We start from the raw sequence: 14,671 nt of genomic DNA on the forward strand, positions 1-14,671 counted from the left end.
GCATCAACTCATACTTACCTGGCAGGGGAGACACCATGATCACGAAGGTGGTTTTCCCAGGGCGAGGCTTATCCATTGCACTCCGGATGTGCTGACCCCTGCGATTTCCCCAAATGTGGGAAACTCGACTGCATAATTTGTGGTAGTGGGGGACTGCGTTCGCGCTTTCCCCTGATCAACACGGTTTATGAAGAATAGACGAGCTTATAGTGGCTACGTAGTCTGCTCTCTCGGCGGTTGCTGCGTATTTCTAATAAAGTTTCTATCACTTCGGCATTACGCAGTGTGTTTCGTTACTTGTACTGGTGATGCACAGAAAAGTTGAGTGTGATGTGCTTAATCGTTCAAACCATGGAATCTTCTCAGTTGTACTTCCAGTAGTAACTCTTCTTACGAACGCTTGTCACTTTCCCCATTTGGGGAAAGGGTCTCTGTTAAGTTTACAACACTTTGAATAATAGGTGTTACACAGAAAGTAGTGAAGTGGTGTGATCACTCAACTCAGAGAAGGCAATGGCAACCCACTCCAGTCAGTGTTCTTGCCTGGAGAATCCAAGGGAGGAGGGAGGCCTGGTGGGCTGCCGTCTATGGGGTCGCACACAGTCGGACACGCCTGAAGCGACTTAGCAGCAGCAGCAGCAGCAGTGACCACTCAACTAGAGCCAGAGATCCGGGACTGCGAAGTCAAGTGGGTGGGCCTTAGGACCTTCACTAGTGGAGTTGATGGGATTCCAGGTGAGCTATTTCATAATCCTAAAAGATGCTGTGAACGTGCTGAATGTGGAAAACTCAGCAGTCTGGCCACAGGACTGGAAGAGGTCAGTCTGCATTCCAACCCCAAAGAAAGGCAATGCCAAAGAATGCTCACACTACCGCACAAGTGCACTCATCTCACACGCTAGTAAAATAATGCTCAAAATTCTCCAAATCAGGCTTCAGCAGTACGTGAACCCTGAACTTCCAGCTCTTCAAGGTGGATTTAGAAGAGGCAGAGGAACCAGAGATCAGATTGCCGACATCCGTTGGATCATCGGAAAAAGCAAGAGTTCCAGGAAGAACTTCTGCTTCATTGACTATGCCAAAGCCTTTGACTGTGTGGATCACAACGAACTCTGGAAAATTCTTAGAGATGGGAATATCAGACCACCTGACCTGCCTCTTGAGGTCAGCCATACGCAGGTCAGGAAGCAACAGTTAGACCTGGACATGGAACAACAGACTGGTTCCAAATCGGGAAAGGAAGAGAGAGGTATCAATAACCTCAGATATGCAGATGACACCACCCTTATGGCAGAAAGCGAAGAAGAACTAAAGAGCCTCTTGATGATAGTGAAAGAGGAGAGAAAAGGTTCGCTTGGAACAAAACATTCAGAAAACTAAGATCCTGGCATCTGGTCCCATCACTTCATGGCAAATAGATGCGGAAACAATGGAAACAGTGACAGGCTGTATTTTGGGGGGCTCCAAAGTCACTGCAGATGGTGACTGCAGCGATGAAATTGAAAGACGCTTGCTCCTTGGAAGAAAAGTTATGACCAACCAGACAGCATATTAAAAAGCAGAGACATTACTTTGCCAACAAAGGTCCCTCTAGTCAAAGCCGTGGTTTTTCCAATAGTCATGTATGGATGTGAGAGTTGGACTATAAAGAAAGCTGAGCACTGAAGAATTTAACTGTGGCGTTGGGGGAGACTCTTGAGAGTCCCTTGGACTGCAAGGAGATCCAACCAGTCCATCCTAAAGAAGATCAGTCCTGAATATTCATTGGAAGGACTGATGCTGAAGCTGAAACTGCAATATTTTGGCCACCTGATGTGAACAACTGACTCATTGGAGAAGACCCTGATGCTGGGAAAGACTGAAGGCGGGAGGAGAAGGGGACGACAGAGGATGAGATGGTTGGGTGGCATCACCGACTCAATGGACACGGAGTTTGAGTAAACTCCGGGAGTTGGACAGGGAGATCTGGCGTGCTGCAGTCCATGGGGTCCCAAAGAGTCAGACACGACTGAGCGACTGAACCGAACTGAACTGAATAGGTGTTAGAGGTTATACTAAGCAGATCAGATGAAGACAAATATAATATCTGTAAAATCACTTACTGTTTCAGTCGTGCCTGACTCTGCGACCACATGGACTGCAGCATGCCAGGCTTACCTGTCCTTCACAGTCTCCCAGGGTTGCTCAAACTCATGTGCATTGAGTCGGTGATGCCATCCAACTAGCTCATCATCCTCTGTCACTGCTTTTCCTCCTGCCTTCAATCTTTCCCAGCATCAGGGTCTTTTCCAATGAGTCAGCTCTTCGCATCAGGTGGCCAAAGTATTGGAGTTTCAGCTTCAGCATCAGTCCTTCCAATGAACACCCAGGACTGATTTCCTTTAGGATTGATTCGTTTGATCTCCTCACAGTCTAAGGGACTCTCTCAAGAGTTTTTTTTATATCACTTATATGTGGAATCTAAAAAAAAGGAAGTCAACTTACTTATAAAACAGAAACAATCACAAACAGAAAACAGGCATCAAGGGGGAGTAGGGAGAAGAGGGGGAGGCAAAAGACAGGGATAAACTAGTAGAATGGGATTAACAGTTATAGAACACTATAAAAAAAATAAGATTTTACTACATGGCACATTGAACTATATTCAATATCTTATAATAACTTATAATGGTAAGGAATCTCAACTGTATACCTGAAATTAACACAAGATTGTAAATCAACTAGTTTAATATATAAAAAATGTAAAAAAGAATGTGGAGGGAATTTCCTGGCAGTGCAGTGTTTAGGACTCCAGGATTTCACTGATGGGGCAAGACATCAATCCCCAGTCAAAGAACTAAGATCTTGAAAGCTGTGCAGCCCGAAAACAAAAACAGCAGATTTTTTTACATGTACAAGAGAACCCCCAAAGCAAGATAAATACCCCCAAAAGTGGCTAAGTGCTTCCTTTTATTGGCCCTGGTTCCTTTTGCTGGAGAATGACATTTAGAGACTAAAATCTGGTTCCTCTTGTTGATGAATACTGGTGTGTCACTGGTATTAAGTCCTGTACCTATTTTACTCAATGGATTATGTTCCATTATTATCATTACCTTGATTTGGCAGTGGGACTCCTTTCAAACTGGCTCCTGTGTGCTTGATATGCCCCCAAATCAGTCACTGTACATTTCTTCACTTTTCCAGGTTTGCATGTTCCACTACTAAGAGCCTCACCTTCCGTGGAAGCTGATGTACCCCTTCACCCTCCTGCCCACCATGACTTCGGGTTGCAGCGAGGCTTCCTGTGGAGTGATGGAGAAGGCTATCAAAAGCAATCAGCACACCCAGGCTTAACCAGGCCTGTAGATATCCAGCCTTGGCTGCCCTCCTTCGCCCACCTACCCCAATTCCTGGGCATAAGGGGCTCCTTCCTGGAAGAGGTCAAGGTTCTGTGGACTTCCTGGAGAGGGGGCTGGAGTCCAGAGGGGGGGGCAGAGGGCACGGGTGTCCAGGTTGGACTCTACAAACATTTCAGATCCCACTGGTGTGTGTCCACCACCCAAGATTGCTAGCCCACCCAGCAAAAGTCCTCCAGAGGCACAGCAAGCCACAGTGAAGTGGCCTTCCCTCAGCCCAGTGTGTTGCCACTCCCTGACCAGGCAGCGGGCACCTCTGCCCCTTTGAGGTTGGGGGACAGTGCCTCAGAGCACCCCTGCCAGTTTCTGTGACACCCGGACCAGAATAGTTGGCCATGCTGGTAACCAAAACCCACACCCCTTCCCACTTCCCCAAACCCAGGTCCCCATGGATTCTACACCTCCACATCCCTTCAGGAATAGATCCAACAAAAGCCTAAGGTTCTTTCTTTTGGCCCCATCTGCTGGTCTTTACAGATGGTATCATTGGAGGCTGGGGTCTCTGCATTCGCAGAGCAATGGACCCTTCTGGAAGGGCACTGGTCAGACTGCAGTGGCACAACCCTCTAGGCCCAGGGAGACGCCAAAGACTCCAGGTCAGAGCATGTTAGTTAGCAGTGGGACAATGAGAAGCGCTGAGATGAGAAGTGCTGGGTGACCACAGGAGTTTGCCAGGAGAGGAAGACAAAGCAGAAACACAGTCTCCAGTTTGAGAGGCAGTTCAGTTCAGTTCAGGCACTGTCATGTCTGACTCTTTGCGACCCCATGGACTGCAGCACGCCAGGCTTCCCTTGTCTATCACCAACTCCCGCAGACTACTCAAACTCATGTCCATTGAGCCAGTGATGCCATCCAACCGTCTCATCCTCTGTCTTCCCCTTCTCCTCGCGCCTTCAATCAGAACCAGAACCAAAATATGGCTTGTGGCCTCAAGGGTCAGGGACAGCAGCCCCGGGCCCCTGAGGTTTCAGAGAGCCTCGCTGCCTTCGGTGTTCTGCCGAGAGTCCTCTGAGATGGGCTCCAACTGTAAGCAGTCTCGAGTTTCTCTCCCATAGGAAGGGAGAAAGTACCACTCCCTGCTGTTCTCTGTACCCACACCCAAACCAATCTGTCCCCAAAATAAAGCTGCTCCTTCTTGGTAACAGTCCAGCCCAGTTCCTTCTGGGTGCTCTCTCCACTTCATCCTCTTCTTTCTCCCAATTTAGCCTTAAGGACCCAGCACTAAAGTTAGCCACCTGGTCAGAACCCACAGGCTAGTGGTATGTGCAACTAGGTGAATTTATGTGCCCCTCATGCTAACATCTCCCCACATGCCCCCCATCCCACCCTCCACCCTTCTCCCTGCCATCAGCTCCCGTTGCTCCCGACTCAGGGCTCTCTGAGCTCTTGTCTGTACTTCTGCTGTCATCTCTACTTTGGCCACCTGATGCGAAGAGCTGACTCATTGGAAAAGACCCTGATGCTGGGAAAGACTGAGGGCAGGAGGAGAAGGGGACGACAGAGATGAGATGGTTGGATGGCATCATCGACTTGATGGACATGAGTTTGGGTGGACTCCGGGAGTTGGTGATGGACAGGGAGGCCTGGCGTGCTGCGGTTCATGGGGTCGCAAAGAGTCAGACACGACTGAGCGACTGAACTGAACTGATCTCTCCTCCATCAAATGTAGCAGAATGGTGGGGGCGCTTTTCCCACCTTCTACAGAGTGGGAGCAATCCTTGTTCTTTCCGCAGGAACTTGAACCTTCCAGCGGCTACAGGGATAGGTGCAACGGCCTATGAAAGCTGAGGCTTCCCCGGGGGGCACTTCCGGTCCTCAGACGGACAGGACACCTGAATTAGCCGCGGAATTTCTCATCAAGACTGTCAGGCCCACTGAGAGCCCTGCTGACTTTTGCTCCTGCGGGTGCCTAGGACTAGGGTAGGCAGTGGTTCGGAAGATCTTGGGGTGGCAGCTCTGCCCCGAGAGATGGCTGGGAAAGTTTCTGTCGCCCCAAGCCCGCACCTGCAGAGACTATATGAAAGGAACAGAGAGAGAGAGGGGGGTTGGGAGGTTCAAAGACTGTGACTGGGAGAAACAGAGAATGTGACCTTCCTTTGAGGGGAAGAGCTGGAGGCTGAGCCGGCATTGAGGGGTTTTCAGAAAGGGTGCCCTGCTGTCCCTGACTCTGTGATGGCCTGGGTGCTTGTTGGCCGCGCTCCAGGGCTTTTGGAGCGCAGCTGCTGTTTGGTGGGCCTGGGCGCATTGAGCGGGGGCGGGGGCGGGGGTGGGAAAGCGAATAAAAGCGGAGAGGGCGCGGCCGGCGGCAGACCGCGCTGTGGGCCTGCGTGCGGCCTAAGGGCAGGAGACTGCGCAGGCGAGTCCCCAGGCCACGGCCAACGCGGGCCTGTGCGGGTGTCCCTGAAAGGCTTTCCCGCCTCTGGCCAAGAAGGAAGGTCGCTGCGCTGCCGCAGGATGTCGGGCGGGGCAGAGGCGCCGGGGGCGGGGTGCCTTTCACTGGGGAGCAAAAGCAACCAGCACCTCCTTCGAGCCGGAATCGAACCAGCGACCTAAGGATGACCACACGTGTCGGATCTACAGTCCTCCGCTCTACCAGCTGAGCTATCGAAGGGTGCGCGCCACCAAGTGGCCGGGGACCTTACTTTTTCCGGAAACGATGCACAACCACACTGGGACTCTGGTCGGAAGCCCTTTTGAAGAAATCGGTGCGCGCGCTGCCAGAGTCCGGGTGCGGGTGAGAGGACCAGACAGTCCTGCGGGGTGGCTGCGGCCCGGCCTTTGTGTCGCCCGGCATCGGGGCAGCGAGTTTCAAGATGCCTCGTTTTCTCTCCGCCGTCCCTCTTTCTGCAAGTGGGGACCGCGGCCTGAAAGTGAGGAAGAGGGCTAGGGGAGAGGCGTTGGGAAATGGATGGGTGCGTGGGGTGCGGGAGGCCGGGCCGAGGAGAGGGGCACCGCGGAGCCGGCTGCCAACCGCCTAGGCAGCCACCTGGTGCTCTTTAAGTGCCGTCAGTTCAAACTACTCTTTTGGTCAAAATGGTATTATTTGCTGTGGCACGTTGTGCCGCCCTTCAAAGCCAGTATCATCTTGCCTGCATTCTGCAGGTCTCCTATGGATCTCCCTGCTTTCGCTCTGTCACCTTTACAGCCAGAGTGATTTTCTCTCCTTTGCTAGGGGAGTGTGGAAGAGGGGTGGGGGTGGGATGTGGAGGGTTTAGATGAAGCTGCTTCTCTTCTGGAAACTTCTGGTTCACTCAGACTTGAACCCTTACACAGGTCTACACGACCCTCAGTTCTTGTCTCCACGCAGTCACCTCTCTCAGTTTCGGTACCATTCATAAATTTTGTTCTGTATTCAGGACCTTCATGCTCTTCTCCACACACTGGTCTAGCTGACCTTTTGCTAGGGATGCTCTTCCCAGAAGCCCTATGCCCAGCCCCCTCCTCCCTCCAGTCTGCTCACATTGTCACCTTCTCCAGGGAGCCTCCCCTGACTACCGAAATCAACACAGCAACCTGCCTCCTTATAGCAGTTCCCCATCTCCTTTCCTTCCTCGATTTTTTTTATTTACTTTTTTTGTAGCTCTTAACAACTAAGGTACTAATTAATTTGCCTACGGTGTCTATTGTCAGTTTTCTCCCACCTCCACACCCCTTTCTCTAACTAAAATATGATATATAAAACATTTTGCCTTACACCTGAAACTAACACAACGTTGTAAACAACTATGCTGCTGCTGCTGCTAAGTCGCTTCAGTCGTGTCCGACTCCGTGCGACCCCATAGACGGCAGCCCACCAGGCTCCCCCGTCCCTGGGATTCTCCAGGCAAGAACACCGGAGTGGGTTGCCATTTCCTTCTCCGATGCATGAAAGCGAAAAGTGAAAGTGAAGTCGCTCAGTCGTGTCCGACTCTTAGCGACCCCATCGACTGCAGCCTACCAGGCTCCTCCGTCCATGGGATTTTCCAGGCAAGAGTACTGGAGTGGGGTGCCATTGCCTTCTCCGAAACAACTATATTTCAATTTAAAAAGTTATGAAAAAAAATTCCTGAGAAAGTCTGACACCTTACACAGGCCCCTGTCATCCCTTTTTCTTTCTTTCTCTTTTGTCTGCGCTATGCTGCATTTTAGTTCCCTGGCCAGGGTAACCCGTGCCCCGCCCCCCACATTGAGCGCTCAGAGTCTTAACCACTGAAGCGCCAGAAAGGTCGCTTGACTGCCCTTTGTTAGAGCATTCATTTAAAAGGGCTTGCAATTGTGAAGATGGTTCTCTTACAACCCAGAGCGTCTGTCAAAGACTGGGAGCCATTCCTTTGAAGTGTAAGCAAGAAGGATAGGGCCTCTGTCTCCCACTTTCTGTGCGAGGACCATCCTAACTTCAGTAACTGCCCGCTGACAAACACGTCTGGCCGGCCTCTCTACTGACCAGCTCTGGTTTTCCACTGCTGCCTCTTCTGAGCCCCCTCCCTCTCATCCTCCCTTTAAAACGTTCCGATCCCCTCGCCCATTTCGGAATGGAGCTCGGTCAGCTCTTTCCCCTGCTGTCAGTATTCACTGAATAAAGTTTGCTTTCAACACTTTCTCTACGGTCTGCTGTGTTTCTCTTTGACCGAGTCAGATCGGAAAGGACCAAAGGACACCTGGGGGGCCGCTCAGTGTCTGCCCGTTGGGGCAACACGCGGGGGTGGTGGGGGGTGGGATGCGGGGGCAAGGCCCAAGGGCAAGGGCTCCTGACCCCGAGCACCGCGCTCCGGGAGCCCCCGCCTGAGGCGGTGGAGGCGACCGCTCGCGCTCTCACCTGGTTTTCTCTCTGCAATAGGACCCCGGGCTTTCCTTCCAGCATCACTAGGATAGGCTATATATCCCGAAGCACTTTCGTCACTTTTACTTAAAAAGACACCGTGAAGAAACATTACCACGCTTTCCTATTAAGGCGGCTTTATGGCTTAACGTCAACCGGCAAATAGTTCTATTCCTGAAATTTCCATGACTAGAAGATGAGTTCAGAGAGGGGAGGGCAAAAATGGGCTGATATTTTGCTGAAAGGAAAGTGAGACCAGACCCCAGCCCCGACCCACCCCCTCAACTGCGGAGCACCGTGAGCTGACGTCTTCCCAGGTACCCCCCCCCACGCCTGGACGCCACTCGCCCACGCACTCCCCTCACGAGACACCTGCGAGTCTCGGGTGGGTTAGTAGGTCCCACGCCCCCGCCTGGAAGACCATGACATCCGGGCATCCCAGCAGGGGGCGTGGTTATGTAGATGAGCGGCGCGCGGAGGCTGCTGGTCCCGCTCCTCCCGGGTCTCGGTGTCCTGCGTGTGCACACGCGGAGGTTCCTGAGGTTGTTCCCCGGGTGGGCGAGGCCGGGCCGGGGACGAGCAGGAGCTGAGTGTGCGGAGGTGGTGCGAGGGAAGTGACCGTGCGTGCAGAGTGGGGCGAGCTCGAGGGTGTTGGGCGGTGGGTGGGTATCAACTCATACTTATCTGACAGAGGAGATACCATTGTCACGAAGGTGGTTTTCCCTAGGGCAAGACTTAATCCATTGCACTCCAGATGTGCTGACTCCTGCGATTTCCCCAAATGTGGGAAACTCGACTGTGTAACTTGTGGTAGTGGGGGCTACGTTCGTGCTTTCCCCTGATACATAAGTGTTATAAATAATAAGCTCAAGCGTTTTCAGGTTTATTTTACAGTTTGTGACATTACAATTTTTTTTGAATAATGGGTAATATAAAGATTAGTCCTTACCAACTTTCTTTTAAGAAGTTTATTCCTTAGAAATTTGTGAGTTATATCGGTATTATGTTCAGAAACAGATTATTTTGCCAGCAAAGGTCTGTGTAGTTAAGGTTTGTCTTATAGTAGTCATGCTCGGATGTGAGAGTTGGACTGTGGAAAAAAGCTGCGCGCCGGAGAGTTAATGCATTTTAAACTGTACTGTGGGAACTCTTGAAAACTCTTTGGACTGCAAGATCAGTCATGGGTGTTCTTGAAAAGAATGATGCTAAAGCTGAAATTCCAGTATTTTGGCTACCTCATGGGAAAAGTTAACTCATTGGAAAAAACCATAATGCTGGGAGGGGTCGGCGGCGGGATGCTGGGCGGGGACGACAGAGAATGGGATGGCTGGATGGCATCACCGACGCGACAGACTGGCTTTGAGTGAACTCCGGGAGTTGGTGATGGACAGGGAGGCCTGGCGTGCTGCGATTCATGGGGTCGCAGAGAGTCGGACACGACTGAGCGACTGAACTGAACTGTTCTCAGGCTTGTGATAAACATAAAATTAATACTTGTGAACTATTTTTTAATTTCTGTTAAACAGATTTTAAGGCAATGAGAGATTTTGCCAAGTAAAAAGTTTTACTTGTTCACTTGAACAAGTGATAGAGCATATCTGAGTTTTTGACTATTTCAGATGTTCTTTTAAGTCTGCAGTGTTTGAGCTATTTGAGACTTGGTGTGTCGTGTCTATTTTTAAGGTACTATGAACATGTCAGGTGTTTTGTCCCTTAACACATTGAGCATAGTTTGAGCAAACTCGTTTTTGTTCATTGAATCGATAATGCTATGTAACTATCTCATTCTTCAGTTGCCTCCTCCTCTTGCTCTCAGTCTTTCCCGGCATCAGGTTCTTTCCCAATGCATCAGGTTTTTTGCATCAGGTGGACCAAGTTGAAGCTTCAACTTCAGCATCAGTCTTTCCAGTGAGTATTCTGAATTGACTTTCTTTTTTTCAGGTTGACTAGTTTGATCTCCTTGCAGTCCAAGGGACTCTCAAGAGTTTTCTCCATCACCACAGTTTGAAAGCATCAGTTCTTTGGTGCTTGATGTTTCTTATCTTTCAGTTCCCACATCTATAAATGACTAGTGGGGAAAAACAAAAACATAGTTTTGACTATACAGACCTTTGTCAACAAAGTGATGTCTCTGCTTCTTAATACGCTGTCTAGGTTTGTCATAGTTTTCCTTCCAAGGAGCAAATGTTTTAATTTTGTGGCTTCAGACACCCTCTCCAGCGACTTGGGAGCCCAAGAAAATAAAATCTGTCACTGTTACCACTTTTCCCGATCTATTTGCTATGAAGTGATGGGACTGGATGCCATGTGATCTTAGTTTTTTTGAATGTTGGGTTTTATTTAAGTCAGCTTTTAGAGTTAACCTCATATTTAAGTCAAGTACTTACATTGACTGGAGCAAATATATATTTTAAAATGTATATATAACAGTCATTTTGCTGTAGAGTAGACTAACACAACATTGTACTCAATTAAAATTGTTTTCATGTCAAATTTAGTGCTTGAGGACATGGATTCAAGTTAGATTTATTTTGATATTATAAAAAGTGCTCTGCCAATAATCACCAATGACAGCTGTTCAACTTCAATACAAACCATTTCTGAGAGTGCAAAGTGGCATTGACTGGAAACATGTATCTGTAGGAAAGAATCATTACCTTTTCAGTACAGCTCAGTTCCAATGTCAGTTATTCCAGAAAATTTAAGTGTCAAGTTCTTGTGTAAATCACCCTTTGGTTTTCCTAAGGTATTTAACTGGCTTCACATGGGAAATATGAATCCAACTGATTTTCTCTTTCACTTTGATAGCAAATAAGCAACCCAAGGTCAGGGTTTGAGCCTTCAAAAAGTGTGGCAGCTGCTGCTGCAGCTGAAAAGCACACAAGTAGGCACTTCCAGGACACTAAAACCAAGAACTGAGAACCATACTATTAGGTTTATAGCCTAATCCCAACTTTTGACTTAAAATTCCATTAACACAACTTTGTTTTCATAACAAAATAAGTGAAAAGTTTTCTTTCTAAAAATTGGAATACCCAAAGTTGGGGGGAAATAGCTGATTTTTCTTCAAAATCTTTTTTCTAGGGACCAAACCAGTAGATAACTGACTCGATGGATGTGAGTCTGCGTGAACTCCAGGAGTTGGTGATAGACAGGGAGGCCTGGCGTGCTGCAATTCATGGGGTCGCAAAGAGTCAGACATGACTGAGCAACTGAATCTGATCTGGGGAATTCCCACGCAGTGCTTTGTCAGAAGTTTTGCCTCTGGAAAAGCTGAAACCTACCATCTAAGTACCTGACTAGTGCTGGTGGTGGTTTAGTCGCTCAGTTGTTTCCAACCCTTTGTGATTCTATGGACTGTAGCCCGCCAGGCTCCTCTGCCCATGGGATTTCCCAGGCAAGAATACTGGAGTGGGTTGCCATTTCCTTCTCCAGGGGATCTACCTGACCCAGGGATTGAACCCAGGTCTCCTGCATAGCAGGCAGATTCTTTACCGCTAAGCCACCAGGGAAGTCCCTACCTGACTAGTACTTGTACCTGACCCCAAACTGTCTTTTCTTTTTTGTACTAGATGCTTCACTGAAAAATTAGGTGACTCCTAGCTTGTAACACTTTGCAGCCTTCGATTGACAACATACCCTAAATATTTTATTTATTTATTTTTTTGCCATTTTATTTTTATTTTATTTTTTAACTTTACAATATTGTATTGGTTTTGCCATATATCAAAATGAATCCGCAATATTTTACTTCTGTTTCACAATCCTACAATTTGTCTAGTGAGGCCTTGTTTCTCTGTGAAGCAAGGAGCTGGAACAAAGCTGAGGTGTTGGTTTTCCAGTGTCCTTTAGGAGACTGTTAGAAAATCATCTACAATTACAGACCCTTCTGCTGGGACATAGTTCTGTAAGTTTTCCCATAAATTTCTGTTTTTTTCCTACAGAAAATAGAAGAGTCCTGAAACCCTTGAGGAATCCTTTGCCATCAATATAGGACTCTGTGTTTGAAAACAAAGACTCTGCCATTAGGGGGACAGAAAAATAACCAGAACTCAGATCAACTACACAGATAAACCTCGCAGACGATGGTACTGAAGTCAGGATAACTGCAGGGTTAAAATTGCCTGGAAAATCCCATGGATGGAGGAGCCTGGTAGGCTGCAGTCCATGGGGTCTCGAAGAGTTGGATACAACTGAGCGACTTCACTTTCACTTTTCACTTTCATGCATTGGAGAAGGAAATGGCAACCCACTCCAGTGTTCTTGCCTGGAGCATCCCAGGGACGGGGGAGCCTGGTGGGCTGCCGTCTATGGGGTCGCGCAGAGTCGGACATGACTGAAGCAACTTAGCAGCAGCAGAAGCTTACAGGCCTTAACATTAACGGAATAATAAATTAATTTTTCTGAGATCTTGTATAAATCTACATATTAGTCAATTATCAAATTTGTTACTTCTTTACAAGGTGAGCGCTGTTTTAAAATTCTCATTTTTCTAATTTTTTAAAAACTGGTTTATTCCTTCTAATTGAATTCTTTTTTAAAACTTAGTTGTTTTTGGCTGTGTTGGGTCTGAGTTGCTGTGTGGGTTTCTCATTGTGGTGGCTTCTCTCGTTTTGGAGCACAGGCTCTAGCACGCGGGCTTCAGTAGTTGCAGATCATGGACTCAGTAGTTGTGGCTCATGGGCTCTAGAGCACAGGCTCAGTAGTGGCGCACGGGCTTAGTTGCTCCACAGCATGTAGTTTCTTCCCTGACCAGGGATGGAACCTGTGTCTCCTGCACTGGCAGGCAGATCCTCTACCACTGAGCCACCAGGGAAGCCCCCTTTTAATTGAATTCTTGACAAAGGATATTGTTTTACACCTGACCATAGCTTATCCTTTTGGTAAATTATTGATTCTGATGGAACTGAATGTATAAACAGGACAAAAAATTTAAGCATAACATAGTCCCTGCCCATATTGGGCCCTCCCTAGTGTGTGACGTGTATTATACATTAACCAGGTCTCCTTAGAGGTGGAAATGCCTGCTGGGCCATAAAGACCATTTTTTCCCTCCCTTTCTTCTGACAACAGCGATGTAACTTCTCAGAAGGCTGGCATTCTTTCCCAGCTGTGTCAAAGGGTATGGTGGCTTGCTGCCTGATTTGTACATGCTTACCTGAACTATGCATCTTTGGTGAACTTTATGTAAAATGTCAGTATGTTATTTTGATGTATGATTCTTTGTTCTGAAAAATATATGTGACTGTGCCTTGGATTTCTGTCTCAGAGCTTATCCTGGGTTATAATCCTCAGTTTGACTAGAATAAAATTCTCTTTTTTCTCCTTAATTTGATTGTTAAGTTTTGTTAATTGTTCTCTATCTCAAACTAAAAAAGTGTCGTCATTTGCTAAGGCCCAGCTCCATACATGGATTTGTCTCTGTTTGGAGGGCTTTTCCAGTGAAGTGTGAGATAGTCACTCTTGGCCATCCATCTCTTCTTTCAGGAGGTACATAGTTACCAAATTAGGGGTCTTTTTCTCCAAGGAGCTCCACTAACATGGCATCTATAGCACAGGACATGATAGCTTTTAATATGTACAGCAGGTCTCCCCGGTACTTTAAAAGGAGAAAAAAATAATATGTGTTTCTCAAGTCAGAGAACTTGTTCTATATGAGAACCATGGAGGAAAAGGAACAAGTAGAAAGGTGGCCCAAAAAACCGGGTTTCTACTATGCTATCACCAGATGGAAAGTAAAACACTTCCAAGAAATTGAAGAGTAGTTCAGTTCAGTTCAGTCGCTCAGTCATGTCCCACTCTGTGACCCCATGAATCGCAGCACGCCAGGCCTCCCTGTCCATCACCAACTCCCACAGTTCACTCAAACTCATGTCCATCAAGTTGGTGATGCCATCCAGCCATCTCATCCTCTGTCATCCCCTTCTCCTCCTGCCCCCAATCCCTCCCAGCATCAGAGTCTTTTCCAATGAGTCACCTCTTCGAGTGAGGTGGCCAAAGTACTGGAGTTTCAGCTTTAGCATCATTCCTTCCAAAGAAATCCCAGGGCTGATCTCCTTCAGAATGGACTGGTTGGATCTCCTTGCAGTCCAAGGGACTCTCAAGAGTCTTCTCCAACACCACAGTTCAAAAGCATCCATTCTTCTGTGCTTAGCTTTCTTCACAGTCCAACTCTCACATCCATACATGACCACTGGAAAAACCACAGCCTTGACTAGACAGACCTTTGCTGGCAAAGGAATGTCTCTGCTTTTGAATATGCTATCTAGGTTGGTCATAACTTTCTTTCCAAGGAGTAAGCGTCTTTTAATTTCATGGCTGCAATCACCATCTGCAGTGATTTTGGAGCCAAAAAAAATAAAGTCTGTTTCCACTATTTCCCCATCTATTTCTCATGAAGTGATGGGACCAGGTGCCATGATCTTCGGAGAAGGCAATGGCACCCCAATCCAGTACTCTTGCCTGGAAAATCCCATGG

The 14,671-nt window shown here is 47.9% G+C and overlaps 1 long non-coding RNA gene and 3 other non-coding genes across 4 annotated transcripts; 3 read left to right on the forward strand and 1 right to left on the reverse strand.

Annotated features, from left to right (window-relative positions):
• Positions 1-4: 4 nt before the first annotated feature.
• Positions 5-13,523, forward strand: LOC112443159 (uncharacterized). The gene is made up of 2 exons (XR_003031449.2): positions 5-10,101; positions 12,138-13,523. It is a non-coding gene; the product is annotated as an uncharacterized lncRNA (long non-coding RNA).
• Positions 11-174, forward strand: LOC112443339 (U1 spliceosomal RNA). Its single transcript, XR_003031677.1, has one exon. It is a non-coding gene; the product is annotated as a U1 spliceosomal RNA (small nuclear RNA).
• On the reverse strand, positions 5,917-6,006 carry TRNAY-GUA (transfer RNA tyrosine (anticodon GUA)). The gene is given in 2 exon segments: positions 5,917-5,952; positions 5,970-6,006. It is a non-coding gene; the product is annotated as a tRNA-Tyr (tRNA).
• Positions 8,870-9,034, forward strand: LOC112443343 (U1 spliceosomal RNA). Its single transcript, XR_003031681.1, has one exon. It is a non-coding gene; the product is annotated as a U1 spliceosomal RNA (small nuclear RNA).
• Positions 13,524-14,671: the final 1,148 nt, after the last annotated feature.

Source organism: Bos taurus, chromosome 21, assembly GCF_002263795.3.
Source record: "Bos taurus isolate L1 Dominette 01449 registration number 42190680 breed Hereford chromosome 21, ARS-UCD2.0, whole genome shotgun sequence".
NCBI classification, from domain to species: Eukaryota; Metazoa; Chordata; class Mammalia; order Artiodactyla; family Bovidae; genus Bos; species Bos taurus.